At 34.2% G+C, this 16829-nt stretch overlaps 1 long non-coding RNA gene across 1 annotated transcript; it reads right to left on the reverse strand.

Moving 5' to 3' along the window:
- Window positions 1-14759: 14759 nt before the first annotated feature.
- On the reverse strand, window positions 14760-16390 carry LOC110456802. The gene is made up of 2 exons (XR_002463630.1): window positions 16259-16390; window positions 14760-14968 (listed from the first exon to the last, which is right to left on the reverse strand). It is a non-coding gene; the product is annotated as an uncharacterized LOC110456802 (long non-coding RNA).
- Between the last annotated feature and the right edge of the window lie 439 nt (window positions 16391-16829).

A 16829-nucleotide genomic window follows, 5' to 3' on the forward strand; every position in this document is an offset into this window, starting at 1 on the left:
TGTTTTATGAATAAACACGATGTTTTGGAAATATTTATCAAAAGAAATTTATACTATGTTGCGAATTACAATTTCGAGATAACCCTCTTTTATTTACGAACTTATGTCTTTGATGCTGAAATTGACAACTTTATAAAAATACATTTTCACTGAAATTATGAAATCTGGGTGTCGGAAGGGTGTAAAATTATTCTTCGGAAAAGAAAAAAAACAGTAGTTGAGCTAGATAAGAAATTATACGGGGGCAGGCTCCTATGGAGAATTAACATTACTGGAAACAGGCCCTTTGTTGATTGTTGATAGCATTGTTTTATTGGCAATAGAAGTCATTCGGTGAAGGATTTGATAGGGTCGTCGATGTTTCTAAAATGTTCTTTTGCAAGGGGCGAACGCTCAACAAATGGCCAAAAGTGAGGCATGTCAAGGGAGACATTAGGAAGAAGAAGGTTATTTAGAAAGGAGAAAAGAGATAAGGTCCCAAATTTAGTCGCCTCTTACGATCATGCAATTGGGGGCAGCAGGTATATTCTAACGCCCTACCTGCAGGGTCTGCCTTAACGGATCATTTTACAAACATATCATGAGTTTTCACATGGAAAGGGTTTTGAGAAAGTGTATACTCTAGTTCAGACAATTCAGCGGCGATTCACACAAGAAAAGTGAACAAAACCGTTTAGAGTTACAGGGTCAAGTCAACCTTTGTTTTTGTGCAGATCATCCATCTGTTAATCAATCTCGTCCTGGGAAATTTATATAATCAATCTACATCTTTCCTGGTCACATCTACAATCAATTTCTTCATCTCGCGTTAAATATATATATATATCCAATTTCTATACTTGTCCCGAATGGGGATCGAGAAAAGAATACACCTGCTGTTACCCGCGGCATGTATCGTAGGAGGCGACTAATGTTTAAACCCCCTGCAGAATTAGGGATTTGCTTTGGTGTCCTCTATTTGAGGACACAAAAAGCTACCAAAATAAATCTGCTGCGCCCATTGCAATATTAGGGATCTTTATCTTTCTTTCTACTTCTAGCTACTTTTTATTTCAAAACGCCTTGCTTGGCAACACCTCACTTTTGGCTTTAATGTTGAGCGTTCGCCCAGGTGAGGAAGGCAATGGGTTCTGTTCCCAGGCCGGTTGTTATTCCCTGCTTAACGTTCAGCATTAAGGGAAATGACAACTGGTTCACCCGTTGTCAGTATAATGTGACCGGGCCGAATGTTGTGCTTCGTGCCTTCGGCACTAGATATCACTATAATGATATAATGAGATATCACTATAAAGTCGAAGTCAGATCCGCGCTATCACAAGGAGGCAAACACACCAACATACACTGTATCCTGCATACACACACGCAAGCACACATACACTACACTAATGGAGGCACGTCCATAAATGACCTTAGCTGTTTACAGGACGTTAAACAAAACTAAAAAAAAACAAAGTCCCGCACAAGATATATAATTAATCTCTATGTCTCTCCTAAACGATATATGTCACCAATCTCTATATCTACATCTTTCCAGAATAATACATATAATCGATCTCAACATCTCTCCTGAACAATAAATATAACTAATCTCTACGTCTCTTCTAAACAATATATATCACCAATATCAACATCTCTCCTGAACAATAAATATAATTAATCTCTACGTCTCTTCTAAACAATATATATCGCCCATATTTTACATTAACAATATATATAATCAATCTCTGTATTGCTCATGAGCCATTCATCAATTCAATCTGTACATCTCTCCTGAACAACATATATAATCAGTGGGTTTTTTTATCTCTCCTGAAATGTGTTTATATAATCAACCTTTACATCTCACCTGAATAATGTATTATAATCTCTGAATCCTTCCAAAATAATCTTTTCATAACGGAACTAGTACTCCCAATGAATAGTTATGTCTCTCTCATAAACCACAACAATAATCTTAAAAATACATTTCTTAATTCTATTATTTCCGGGATTCCTATATAAGCGTAATTTAACTTTATGTATATTTTACAATACTTATATATCTCAAAGCTTATTTTATATGAATAACACCCGATATTCTACATTGAGGGAAAAAGGCAAATTATTAAATATCTATAACATTTATAACACGATTAAACGCCTTAATATTAAGTGAATACTCATAAAACACTACCTCTTATTATGCTAACTATTACATATGTACCAGGTTAACAAATAGCTGCTTATCATGACGTAAACCAGACATCTTGCCTTATAAGATTTCACACCTACATTGCCCTAACTTAACACGCACAAAAACGTATCATTAATACCTTAGGACACGCCTATTTATCTACACCCACATCAATAAACAGCCATACACAAACAAGCTAACGCTGACGCACAGTTTAAGCATCCAACGCTTGTGATATATAAGCAGCTTGAAATAAACCCATGTTACCAATATATAACTACCACTTTAAATGGACAACCTTGCGTTTTTTTGAGATACTTATTACAACGATTGGTTTTAGATCCACGACTGACAAATACTATAGTATACAAATTTGTCAGAATAACGTAGATTTACTCAATATGAAGCCGATAGCATTTTATATGGTTTTGTGTCAAATTATTCGAATCTGTTACTCATCTGATTGGTACTTTGACCACCTCGAACAATGTCACCGCGAGTATCATTCCTGTTCAAGTGGATCAAAGATGTGCAGATGTGATCCAATGTGTTTATGCTACGATGACTGTTGCTTTGATGCAGAAGTAAGGAAAGAAGCGATCAAGGCACCAAACACGAAATATCGGACAGTTCTGAACAAAACATCTTGTGAGTTAGTCACAAGAGGATGGATGACTAAGAAAAGACGAGCTCTCATGGTATCGGCTTGTCCAGAATCGCCCGGTGCTCAAGCAGACGTAAGTAACAAATGTAAACAAAGTTATATCAATGATGTCCTGGACATTGTTCCCGTTACAGATATCAGGACAAATGTAACTTTTAAAAACAGACATTGTGCGAAATGCCATGGAATACAGGACTGGGTACCGTGGCTTTTAAAAGTTCATTGCGGAACTGTTTTTTATCGTTTCAGCAATTTTCCAAACTCGTTGTCTTTGCTTGAAGCAGTTATGTTGAAAATTAAGAGTATCTACTGTAGCTACAGCTTTGAACCACCACAATATACGATAACACGTTATTGTTTCCAGCAATACGATTACAATCTCGTAAGCGTTTTGGGAAACGAAACAACATGTGACAATCGCAATTTTAAGCCAATTTCGTATTATCATGGATTAATCACAGACTACTACAGGACAATACAATGCTACATTGACAGCGGTAATCCTAACTACCCAAATGTGTCCCAGAGTGTACAATGTTATGTTGCTAATACGGATTCGAATGTAAATGCGGATGTTTTTACGCTGAGCAGCTTGATAGATCTGTCCTCGTTGCTACACACGCACTCCAATGTAGCACAGTGTGGCGAAAAAGAAATACACCTTTCTAGCAAGGTAATGTAACAGGAAACGATGCAACAATACTATCAATTTGAAACATAACCCCTAATTATATCGACATTATTAAGTTTAAGATCTCAAAAAGTATAGAATATACATTTTTTAAAATCCTTTGTGAAATCTGAAAACTCGACAGAACCACAAAAAATGACATAGTGCACAATAAAAGAAACTATTCTCTTTGAGTATAGTTCTAGCCGGTTATGTCATATTTACTAAAAACTTAAAACAAAGTTAGTACATAAAAAGAAATGTAACAAAAGAATACACACTTACCAGCAAAACAAAACTTTCAAAACAAAATTTCTTTAGAACCAGAAACGTTCTGAAATTACAGGAAATAATCTCCGGACGAAAACATTATGTATTTTATCTTCCCTATTCAAATATTAGATTTCCATAAAAAGGTATTAGTAATGAAGCTTATAATTCATATCTATTGCTTTCAACAGATTGGGTGCCAGCTTCTGTATTGTCCAAACAACATGGAACCATTTGGAGGCAGATGTGGTGATGTTGGACACACAACACAGGGTAAACTATTGGATGTTTTATTCGAAGTTAATGTGGAAATACTTTACAATAGCGAAGTCTATGCTATGTTCAATGGCGTGGTTAAAACTGTTTTAAATCAATTGAGCAAAAGTTGCATTCCTTATTTCCAATTGTTAGATTTCTCAGGTATCAAGGCCAGACCCGGTACAGATATCTTTTCTGGAAAGGATTGCTCTGTTGTAACACTACGATACCCTCTAACACTTAAATCACAAAACAATTGTAGCATAGACTACGAAAGGGCGTTGGTAGCTAATTTTGTTGCAAATTACAATGTGACATTGTCCAGTGGTGTTTCATTTCATCTTCATTTTTCAGGAAAATGATATTGTTATAAATGTTTTAAATACTACTGTTGGAGGGGATACATACTTCGATTTAAACGGAACGATTATTGATTCAACTGATGTCATATTTTCAAACGGTGATTATTTTGTATGCGTAGATACTTTCGTATCGAAATATCAAATGCCAACACGGCAGGACAGCATTCATTACAGAACTATCATCAATGCGGCATGTACTTGTGTATCAATGCTTAGTCTTTTGTCCTTTCTGATACAATATTGTGTCGTTCCGTTTATGAGGAATGGAAACTTAGATCTGATACTTGTATTGATCACTTTCTTACTGATTGCTCAGATGTGTTTCTTAGCCATGTCTGTTTTCACAATTACGAACGAGTTTTGTGAATGGCTTGGTTTGATACATCACTTTGCGTGGCTGTGTACCTTTATATTTTGTTCCTTTCGATTACATAGAGATATTAGAAATTTAAAGACATACAGTAAATTTGAGAAAACTTTGATTACAGTAAAATATACCTGTGTTGGCTTAGCTGTTATTGTCATTATTATTTTATCTACAAAAATGATGAATGTCTACTTAGCACCGACGGAAAAATGGTATGGCGGAAGAGTTTGTTTTATTTCGCAAGCGTTTGCGTTATTGTTTTCTTTCATTATACCGATATTTTTGATTCTGTGTGGAAACATCGTCGTATTTGTCTGTATCATCTACTACATATCAACCACTTCGATATCAACTACATCGAATACACTTAAACCGAAACTGATTTTATTCACGAAGATTTCGACACTCATGGGACTTATTTGGCTCATAGGCATTGTTAAGCTGTATTAGTTGAATCTGAAGTACTTCTGATAATTTTTGAAAATATAGCCAGTCTCCAAGGAATGTTTATCACATTAAGTTTTGCATGCAATCAGCCTTATTGTAAAGATATGCATCGTGAAAATCGGAGTCTTTCTCAAAGAACATCTCGTTCGAGTTAAATTGACACGGTTTGTCAATATTTTGACCTTCGGTTCCATTAGTTTCCCCTATGTAGAAAAAATGGCCTTTTTCGTCGTCCGTCGTCGTCGTCGTCGTCCTTCGTCCGTCTCAACCTTTACTTTCAAACCTATCACCTCCTAAACGCCAAAGAGGATTTCGACCAAATTTAGTCTGCAGCATCACTAGGGGAGGGCAATCATTTCTTAAATAAATGAGGTTGGTTCGACCCCTAAGGCCAGGGGGCGGGGCCCTGAAGAGGAACTTAGCTAAATTTGCTTTAAAACTCATCTCCTGGTAAACGCCAGAGAGGATTTCAACCAAATTTAGTCTGAAGCATCGCTAGGGGAGGGCAATCATTTCTTAAACAAATGAGATTGGTTCGACCCCTGGAGCCAGTGGGGCGGGGCCCTTAAGGGGAACTTAGCTAAATTTGCTATAAAACGCGTCTCCTACTTAACGCCATTGAGGATTTCAACCAAATTTAGTCCGAAGCATCAGTAGGGAAGGGCAATCATTTCTTATTTTCTTACATAAATGAGGATGGTTTGACCCCTGAGGCCAGGGGNCCTGAGTGGATTGTACAAAATTTGGCCGAAAAAACACTATTGAGGAAGAACAAACATTTCTTAATTGGTTTATAAAAGCTTATAGTTGAATGAAAATTAAAGTATTGTCTAATTACACCCTGTAATATGACATATTACTTATTTCAAAATCTGTTAACCTGGCAACTCAGTGGAGGCCCTTGATTAGTTGAAAGCCCGATATTGTGGTCCCAGTTGGGTTAGAACATAGATCTTGTCTGGTGTTGAGGAAATTTCATATAAAGATGTACTAACGCATTCAGTTGTAATGACTTAAATATAAAACCAGGGGAGCGATACAGGTCCAATGGACCTCTTGTTATGATTGTAACATGATCATCGCCTATACTGATTCCCATTTTTATGATTGTAACATGATCACCGCCTATACTAATTCTCATTTTTATGATTGTAACATGATGATCGCCTATATTAATTCCCATTTTTATGATTGCAACATGATAATCTCGTGTAATAATTCTAAATTTGATGTTTGCAACACGATGACCCCCCAATCTATTTCTCATTGTTATGTTTCTTACACAATGATCCTCTATACTAATTCTCAGCTTATGTTTGCAACATGATGACATCCGATACTGTTTCTAAGATACAAGTTGTATGCGTGCATGCGTATATGTGTGTTGGGGACAAGGTATGTTCGTGTTATTGCCTCATTGAGATAGCGTAGATCTGATGCCGACTTTATAGTGCTATATCACTGAAATACCCTGCCGCAAAAACCAAACACAATATTCCGTTCGGTCACATTATGCTGCAAACGGGTGAACTAGTTGTTGCCATCAAAAAGGCATTCTTATTGGTTTATCCAAATACATGACATTAAACTGATATTTGTCAAAACTTGAGAAATATCGGCAAAGATTTTGACATATAAGACGAACATTTTTGGCCAACGTAATTATGATTAAACTTTAAAGACAAATTTGTAAGAAAGAGATTTGAAGGAAAAAAATTGATAGGGTAAAGATTTGACGGTAAATGATTTTTAGTATCACGAGTTGCTTTCGAACGGTTGTAGGTTTGTAGGATAAAGCTTAATTAGATATAAACTTCAATGAAGAGGATATGAAGGATTAAGTGTTTCGGTAAACAGATCGTTGGATACAGATTTGAAGGATATACTTATAAAGACGAAAATCACATGAAATCTTGTACAAGTAACTGTAAAAGCAGGTTTAAATGTGCACTGCAATCCATTATGCGAGTATAACATATCTATTTGAAAAAAATGTTTAACGTTCGACTATGAAAGCAAAAGAGTGTCGTGATTTGACGATACATAACCAGCACATAATAAAAAAAAGATAAAATACAGCTCTATCTGAAAGATTTAATTGATTGACCGGGAATTATTTTTTGTAAGTGGTGCCGATATCATTTTATGCATCCATGTTTTACATGAAGCTCTAGGGTCTTTTATGAAATATAGATATAATCCGATTTACATTTATTCCGCCATAAATATTGAAAAAAAGCGTTTACCTACTTTTTTTATATATATCTTTAATTTCATTTTATTATTTATTCATTTTTTAATTCATAACTATTGCAGGAAGACAATGTCTTCTAATCATATTATGTCTAGCAGTGTAATTGATTAATAACAGAAATGATTGTTCTGATATGTATTAGACATATATTAGAGCTGTGGAATCGATTAATAACATTTATGATAGTATAAAGACTTTTACATACAGACGTATGAGAGAGTACCTAGATTAAATTCTGTTTTTTCTATAAACCATCCAACAACTAACTAATGATCAGTAGTGACAACAGAGATTTTTTTTTGTATAAAGCGCGGTACTTACCGTAAACGCAAACTGTATTTCTTGGTATTGTAATGTAATACAGTACTTTGAGTCACACAATCCGCGGAGAAGTTGTATAGATATTTCTACCTGTGATTTACGTTTTAGCTTTTAAAAAGAGTGTGTTTTTTTTTATTTATTTTTAATTTGTATTTGTTTTCCAAATTTATAACAATGCAAATATATCATACATAAACATTATTCCTCTCACACATTACATTTCATTCATTAAATATTCATTTATAATAAACTGCATATTTCCAGGTATAATTAACAATTAATTATGTTTATGTATAATTAAATTACAGCTAAATTATGTCCGTTATATAATAGCATTGTTTAGAAGTGATAGAAAAGAGGTATAGAAGGGAGAGTAAGACTAAGAGAGAGAAAAAAATGAGGGAATGGGGGTGGAGATTGAGAAATAAAGAACCTATATAGATGTGTCGAAAAGTTCAAGGAGTTTTACATATAATTATTTAGAGAAGTACACGTTTATATAAGAAAATTCGATAGTTATATGTTCATATTTAAATTGTTCTTAAGAAATAAATTAAAATGCTTATCTTAAAGACCATAGCGCGCGCGTGTGTGTGTGTGTGTGTGTGTGTGGGTGTGTGTGTGGGTGGGTGTGTGTGTGTGTGTGTGGGTGTGTGTGTGGGTGTGTGGGTGGGTGTGTGGGTGGGTGTGCGTGTGTCCGGGGTTTATTTGGTTCCTCCTGAGTTTATTTTGGTTTCCTTGGGATTCTATTGAAATCTCATTCGTTTTGTTTTGGTATCCCATGGGTTTGTTCTTTTTTTCTCTCATTTTTTTGCTGCCATCTGTTTTTTGCTATTTCTTTTAGCGCCTCCAATGTTTCTTTAAGCGATTCATGTGTCTGTTTTGGTGTCTTCTGTGTTTGATCTGATATTTCCGTAGTTAGTTTATGCTGCTCCCAAATTTTGTTTATCCTTTGGCTCTTCCTTAGTTTGTTTTGATGTATCTTGGATTTCGTTTTTGTAGTTCTCCAGTTTGTTGGGTTCGTTTTTGTAGTTCTTCAGTTTGTTGAGTTTGTTTTTGTAGTTCCCCAGTTTGTTGGGTTCGTTTTTGTAGTTCCCCAGTTTGTTGGGTTCGTTTTTGTAGTTCTCCAGTTTGTTGGGTTCGTTTTTGTAGTTCTTCAGTTTGTTGAGTTTGTTTTTGTAGTTCCCCAGTTTGTTGGGTTCGTTTTTGTAGTTCCCCAGTTTGTTGGGTTCGTTTTTGAAGTTCCCCAGTTTGTTGGGTTCGTTTTTGTAGTTCCCCAGTTTGTTGGGTTCGTTTTTGTAGCTCTCCAGTTTGTGGGGTTCGTTTTTGTAGTTCCCCAGTTTGTTGGGTTCGTTTCCATAGTTCCCCATTTTGTTGGGTTCGTTTTTGTAGTTCTCCATTTTGTTGGGTTCGTTTTTGAAGTTCCCCAGTTTGTTGGGTTCGTTTATGTAGTTCCCCAGTTTGTTGGGTTCGTTTTTGTAGTTTTCCAGATTGTTGGGTTCGTTTTTGTAGTTCTCCAGTTTGTTGGGTTTGTTTTTGTAGTTCCCCAGTTTGTTGGGTTCGTTTTTGTAGTTCTCCAGTTTGTTGGGTTCGTTTTTGTAGTTCCCCAGTTTGTTGGGTTTGTTTTTGTAGTTCCCAAGTTTGTTTTTGTGTTTTGTCAGTTTGACATGGCATCTCTACGGTTCTTGCTGTTTTCTTTACTTCTCGGGTTTGAGTCCTGATCATGTCCTTTTGTCAAAGTTGTAGTACACATTTCTATTGCACCAGAAAATGTGTTTAACACTGATGTTTAAATATTTGAACTGTTTATTAAGTAAGCGAATGACCTGTTCAATCATAGATATAATTGGTATTGTGTTCAGATGTCTAACTCTTTAGTCGTACTACGATTAAAAGACGAGATGGGGTTCCATTGTTTTCGACATTGTTCTGCACGTGATTTTTAATTTTGTACTATTTACATTGTAATACATGATGCACTGTAAACTACACTGTTGAGTGACGCCTCGTTATGAAAACAAAAATAGTTAATTAAAGTGAGCCTGTCCTTTGCAATATCAGAAATAAGAAGCAACGGATGAAGAAAAGGTAATCAATTGTCGAGCATACATTTTTTTAAATAACAAACTGTGATACCCATATTTATGTGTTTGAAAACATTGAACCTTATATTATAAACAATGGCTTAGTGACTCATGATATTCGACATCAAAGTATATTTCAAGCACCCATTTTCAGAACTAGTATTTTTTTTAACAGTTTCTTTCGTAGTATGATGTCTTGGTGGAATAGACCCGATTGTAATCATTATAATTTGAGGTCGGTATGTGAACTTGCAAAGCGACTCGTCCATCATACCATTCTTCCTATTGCTGATAAGACGTGTACAAATGCTTTTAAATATGGAGGGACTAGATCTTTTAACGTAATTTTATGTCAACTTTGAAACCATGCAAGTCAATTAAATTCTGATCTTTTTAGAGACCACCTTACTAATAGCCCATCCTGTATATGTGGCAACCATGACGAAGATGTGGATCACTTCTTTCTATACTGCCCTAGGTATATAATTCAATGACAAAACCTATTAGATTATCTGTCTCATTTGCAGCTTGACATTCAGCTTAACCTGCATTTAAATCTCGACTTAAACCTGATTGAACATTTTGTAAATAATATCAATATACTAACTAGGGGAAGTTACCACCTTAGTCATGATCTTAATTCTGATATTTGTGTCCGTGTCCAGAAATATATTGAGTCTACTAACAGACTTTGTTAACTGTTAATTCTACTCCCAATGTGTATGTATACATGTCTATATGAATACTCTTTCAACACGGCTCCTGCTCTGGATTATCAATTCAGACTTGGTAAGCACACAGTGGTGGTGTGTATGGGCATTTTAGTGCTGTCCAGTTATAAGTGTTATCCGGAGTAGGAGTGGTGATGGAGGACTAGTTGGTGTTACAAATTATTCAACTAATAATATCTAATATTTACTGTATTGAATGGAGGTTCCAGTTTTTGATATTAATTTATGTTGTAAAATTTATAAAATTTGATTATTTACAAATGCAGTATACACTCATGGCTTTCCATTTTGAAATATATTTTATATATACTGGTTACTATTTAAGAACAAATAACAAAACAAAAACTACTGTATTTGTTTTACCTCAGTAATTTTTAATTGTGCTTAGTTCAGAGATAGATAGAGACCATTAACACACTAATAGGCTCTCAGAATAAAAAACAAAAACAAAAAACATATAGGATCTTGCACTAGTGCTAGATGTCATGGTAATTTGATCCAGTGTTTATATATCTGTATGCATGTAGGTATGAGTACCTATTCCCTCAACATGGCTCCTTCTCTGGATCTTCCATGACTGGGTAAGCACACAGTGGTGGTGTGTATGGACATTTTAGTGCTGCCCAGTTATAACTGATATCCGGAGTGGGAGTGGTGTTGGGGGACTGGTTAATATAATATTAGAATTCAACTTATACTGAAAATATTGGCTATTTGTTCTGCTATAAAGTAATTAAAATCCTGTTTCTTGTATATTTGTTAAATGTTGATATTTTCCTTTCATCGTAAGCATATGCATGTTGACCTGGATTATACATATGTGCGTATATGTTTATATATATATATATGTGTGTACATATCATAACTATTAGTCTGTATTTTTAGTAGCCATCTATTTGAACTATGAATATTTATTAAAAAAGTACTTTTTAATGTTCCAAGCCAGTGCTAATATGTTAATGTCTAAATTATAATTCTGTTATTGTTTGAAATGTGTGTAACCCAAGGAAGAGGGCTTGTATAGGCAAAGCATGTTGTCCAAATCCCATTGAATCACTTGATTTAATAAAATATTTTGAAATGAAAATTAAAAAAAATACTTCTTGGGTGAAACACTTGGGTGTACTATGTCCAGTAGTACCTGGTAGTTGACTCTTTATAATTTCGGTACATGATGGCAATGTATTTCCATAAAAAATAAATTTTAAAAAAAGACAGCATCAACAAACAAGAACATAATTACAGCTCGATTAACAATACCAACAGACCCCAAAGCTAAACAATAGAGATATGGAGCTTTACCAAACATTTGGAGATGAATGCCCAATCTCTGGGTGGTAGGTGATCCCTGCAACAGACGTTGTGTGGAATGGTAAAGATATCAAACAGACAGACAGATGACTGCACCTTAAAAAATTGGTAACACATACATACTGCCAAATATAAATTACACTGTATCAACGGCAGTCTTCGGGGACTAAGGAATCCACCTGCACAATCTACCAATGAAAAAAGGAAATGAAATAAAATTCACGTGAGTCAAGTCATTTTTGAAAGAGTTTAGTACAGTAAAGCTGAGTGTAAGATTGAAGAAAATAGATAATCTGTAAACGATGTTGCTCCCCATGCACAGATGCTCTTATTTAATATGTTTCGTACTACAGAATCATTACAAAGCAATACTCTTCACTTTATTAAGAATGACCTGGTTACAATTCATTTATAACCTAGCTGTAAATAATTTATATAGCTGTGAATACTGTTTTTCATGTCACTTTTTCAGTTTTGGGATGTTATGAAAATTGTGCGGGTTAAACCTTACAAATTAATTAATGTTTGTTGGCATATACATTGCAAAACCAAACGAATACACAATTAAGAGTTTCGTTGTATTCGATTTATATATGGTAACTGCATTTAATTACACTTATTACAACCATCAACTAATATTAAATATCACACTATCTGTCGAACGGCTTATATTTGTTGATGTACTGGTGCACCATTGTAACTCATAATAAAAATGTGTTTTTATTCATTTATCACCGGAATAAGAAGTTGAGAATGAACATAACCCAAACAGAAGTATGAAAACGGTTGCAAAAACCAGTCCTGTAATTTTTGTCATTTAATAAAAAGGTTTTACCGAATCTCTGTGTTAATTGAATCAGGAGTTCATGAGACTTTACATCTCACAGTTCAGTTATTACACAATAATCTGGTTGTTCGGGAAAGATTTGTGCTGTTGACATTTTTTTTTTTTTTTTTGTATCCAATGTTTCCTACTGAAGATGCTTCATTCTACGCTCTCAGATGTGCATTTCTTTCGATTGATTGTACATTGTATTTGGATGTTTTTAAATAGATCCGATATTTTCAATGAATAACATATCCAAAAGCAATGTAATAATGTAACCTTAAACGTCTAACATAATATCATATATGATCACTGTTAAAATACTACAAAAATATATACAAAACATTTCTATCATCATTGAAAAAAATGTTAGTTCAACAGAAAACTATTATTCAACAAGTTTTCCCAATTAATATTAATAACTTTTATTGATTCGGATGGAAGCCAGCGGTCTAAATGATGGCAGACACTGGAGAACCCGAAGTCGAAGACAAACCACGTAAGGGGGTTGAATCTGTTAATATATTTAAAAACAATCGTTCATTTTCCCCCTAAAATAATCTTCTGGTGACTATTTGTATGTTATTTAAGGATTAACTTGAATATATTTTTCATGTTATGGAGATATCACACATAAAAACGGAGTGTACTCTAAATGATGATGAGAGTACACTCCGTTTTTTTTTAATCCTTATAATTTAATCTACTATACACAATCCCTGTGGGAATCCAATTTTATTGATGGACTCTTTTCTCTTAGAAATTATTGCGCTGCTGTATCAGCCAATCAAAAGCGACGTTACAAACGTCGACGTCATTTTTTAAGTTATTGGCTGATAACATAAATGTTTAAGCCAATGAAAATGCTTGATACAAGCAAGATTAAATTATACACTCTTAATCATCAGGATGCATATTATCAGTTGATTTCAGCCTAGTAACTGAAGAAAACCACCTTCTCACTCAATAAAACTTGTTGAACGAAAATAAAGTAGAAATTGGATTTAAATATACGCCTTGTCATGTGCATTCGCATCTATTATGAATTTTGTTTTTCTTAACATGTTAAATGGGTGCTTCATGATGACAATTAAGATATACATTTTTGGGCAATATTGTTGTTTGTGATCTCTTTATTTGTATGAAACCATACACAGACAATTATAAAGCATGTAACGCTATTTTCTATGTCTCAACTTCCATCCAGTATACACAAAACAACTTTGGAGAATTTGTATCAGCGTTTTCGGGATCTAAAGGTTCATATTGACAAATCGTCTGTTGATGCGTTCCCGTGTATCCATCCTTACATTGCGATCCAGGTACTCCTACCATCAATTACTTATGAGCATGTCAAGAGTATCGGACGGGTGACCACTGCAGCATCAAAACCTTCTTTTTAGCCTTTAGGCATGTCGAAGTGGTTTATTGGTAGTATAAACTACCTGTCTCAAAGGTTTAATTGAAGATTGAATTAATATACATATATATATATACAATACTCTGTGCTAATTGTTTAGAATTTTACATCGGACAAACTGGTTGTGTATTGCGTCAACTTGTGACACTGCACATGCAGCAGACAAAACATTATTTTTCACTGTAAATTTACATACATACATTCTTGTGCAAATGGTAACTTCCATGTGATTCCGAGCTACAGAAGATAATGTACAAAGAGAGTAAAAATAATCAATGTTAATTGATTTATTAAAACCTGGTTTGAATTGCTAAGCACAGCACAGCACAGATCGTTGCATGAATAAATAAAGCGAATGTTTGTGAACAGCCTGTGATATACTCATTCATTACTGGTAAGTGATATTGTGACGTCATATTATATCATGACGTTATCATTTTTTTGTGTGTTTTGTTGTCAACGTGCATATTCACATCCCTGATGAAGTACAAGGGAATTACTAAGAAACTCTTTGTGTCATTTCTTTTTTATACATTGTATATATAACTATACATGTATATAATAGGATTCCTTCGTGTGAAGCAGTACACATACAATTACAGAGACATTACGTATTTTATTGTTGAAATAACACGATTACAACTTTGATTACATGTTATTCATGACGTTTTGGATCCAGGTCCTGAAGGCGTACGTCTCGGCGTATACTGTAGGATAGCTTGTCAAACATTTTCCAAAGACAAATGACGTCACACCAGCAAGTTCAAAGTCATTACCGACTCTACACACCAAAGGACCGCCACTGTCGCCCTGCAAAATAAACAACAACAATACTAGCAAAATGTGAAAGCATACCCAATCATGTTACCGTTACATTTTAAGAGAGTCTATAAAATAAACAAAGAAGTCAATAAAAAACAAATCTTCATTCATACAAATGGTGATTTTCATAAGCAACTATGGTAGTTTTAATCTTGTTCTGTTTCAAAACATTGCCTAAACTCATTTGGATCAAAATTGCTCTGAAAAGTCATGCACAGTTACCTCCCTTTGGTCTACTGCTAAGTAGCACATGCACGTTCAATATTGCGGCAGTCAAAATTTAAATAAGAGGAAGTTACTGCCCAGTCAAAATAACGTTGATATTTATAATATATAATGTCATATTCTACACATTATCTGTTTAACTGTTTTGCAGAAGGATAGTTGCATACAAGAATATTTTAGCCCATCCATTTTCGCATTTTATCTCCTTAAGTTAAATCAATGTCTTGTTTTAGTCAAAATGAAAAATAATATGCAAATAATTGATCGAAATGAACTTTCGGGGCTCAACAAAGGAATGGTTTAAATTACTTGAACTACCCCTATGTTTGATTATCTGGTTAACAATTAAAAAATCTCCAATTCTTACTTTTTCAATTCTAAGCATTGAATTATTCATCAAATAATTTAGGCCTACATGTAATCATGACGCCCTTTTGAATAATGAGGTATAACATTAGAACAGGCTGTATCCGGCTTTTTGTTCTTCAGAAGTGGTCATTTGAAGATTTTGTTTGTTCAACCCTTCTATAACAAAAGGAACTCATTCAAAGTTATTTTAATTCACCGCTTTGGGAGGATATTTTCTAGGAAGACATCAGCCAAATTTCACGACTCTAGTAATATTTTGTTCGATGGACGCATTCGGGCAGGTGAGCTTATGAAGAAAATTCTTGGTGGAATTGCTTCCTATCTTAGTGGCAGTTATTGCTGAAGTGCCAAGAGAATATTTATTCTGAATAAAAAACAAGTTCTAAACAACATCTCGGCCATCGTTTTTATTTATTTTAGTGAGCAGACCCTTTATGTAATATATCAGTTTCATAAAGAGGTTTTACATATAATGTATATGTATATATATGTATAATATTCAACTACATTTCTATTGAACAGCAGATACAAGTATTGCGATCAGTTGGAATATAATTATGATAGTCTATAATTGGTGACGCAAAAACTAGATTTAACAAGATATATGATGAATGAATTAAATTTTCCTGTAGCCCTGGTTTGTACTATGACTTAAGCTGTACTGTAAAAACAAGGGTGACTTACATTGCAACCTCCAGAGGTGCCTGCACCGTCTACACAAATGTGTATGTCGCTGTTCAAGCTAGAACCGAGAGAAACGGAACAGGCATTGTCAGTCATTATCTTAACAAAGGTCTTCTGTAGTATATTTGGCAGCGAACCTGTAAATAAAAATAAAACATATGTTAAAAGGTTAGCCGCAAAACATTACTAACTTGTATCTGTACATTTTTTTATTTTATTTTTAATATTTTTTTAGTATGTATAAATAAAATAATGTCAAAGTTTAAATAGAATTATATCATTTTTTTACTTTAAAATGTGAAGGCAAAATTAACAAGTTTATATCAGTATATGTCAATGAAGATAAGAATAAAAAAGCTATTTTGGTTATTGTACGTAAGACGTATCATTATTCACAATATGGTGATGCTGTACCATTTTTGTTTTCTATCCACAAGGGGGATTTCTCTCTGATATAATTATAACTACCTTATCGAGTGAAGTGTAGTATTTAAGTTTGACACTATTTTAATTTTACATTTATTTAAATTGGTGTTATGTGTGTGTTGAAAATTCAAGGCGATTGCCTCCG

The sequence above is a fragment of the Mizuhopecten yessoensis genome, unplaced genomic scaffold (genome assembly GCF_002113885.1).
Source record: "Mizuhopecten yessoensis strain PY_sf001 unplaced genomic scaffold, ASM211388v2 scaffold8849, whole genome shotgun sequence".
Classification (NCBI taxonomy): Eukaryota; Metazoa; Mollusca; class Bivalvia; order Pectinida; family Pectinidae; genus Mizuhopecten; species Mizuhopecten yessoensis.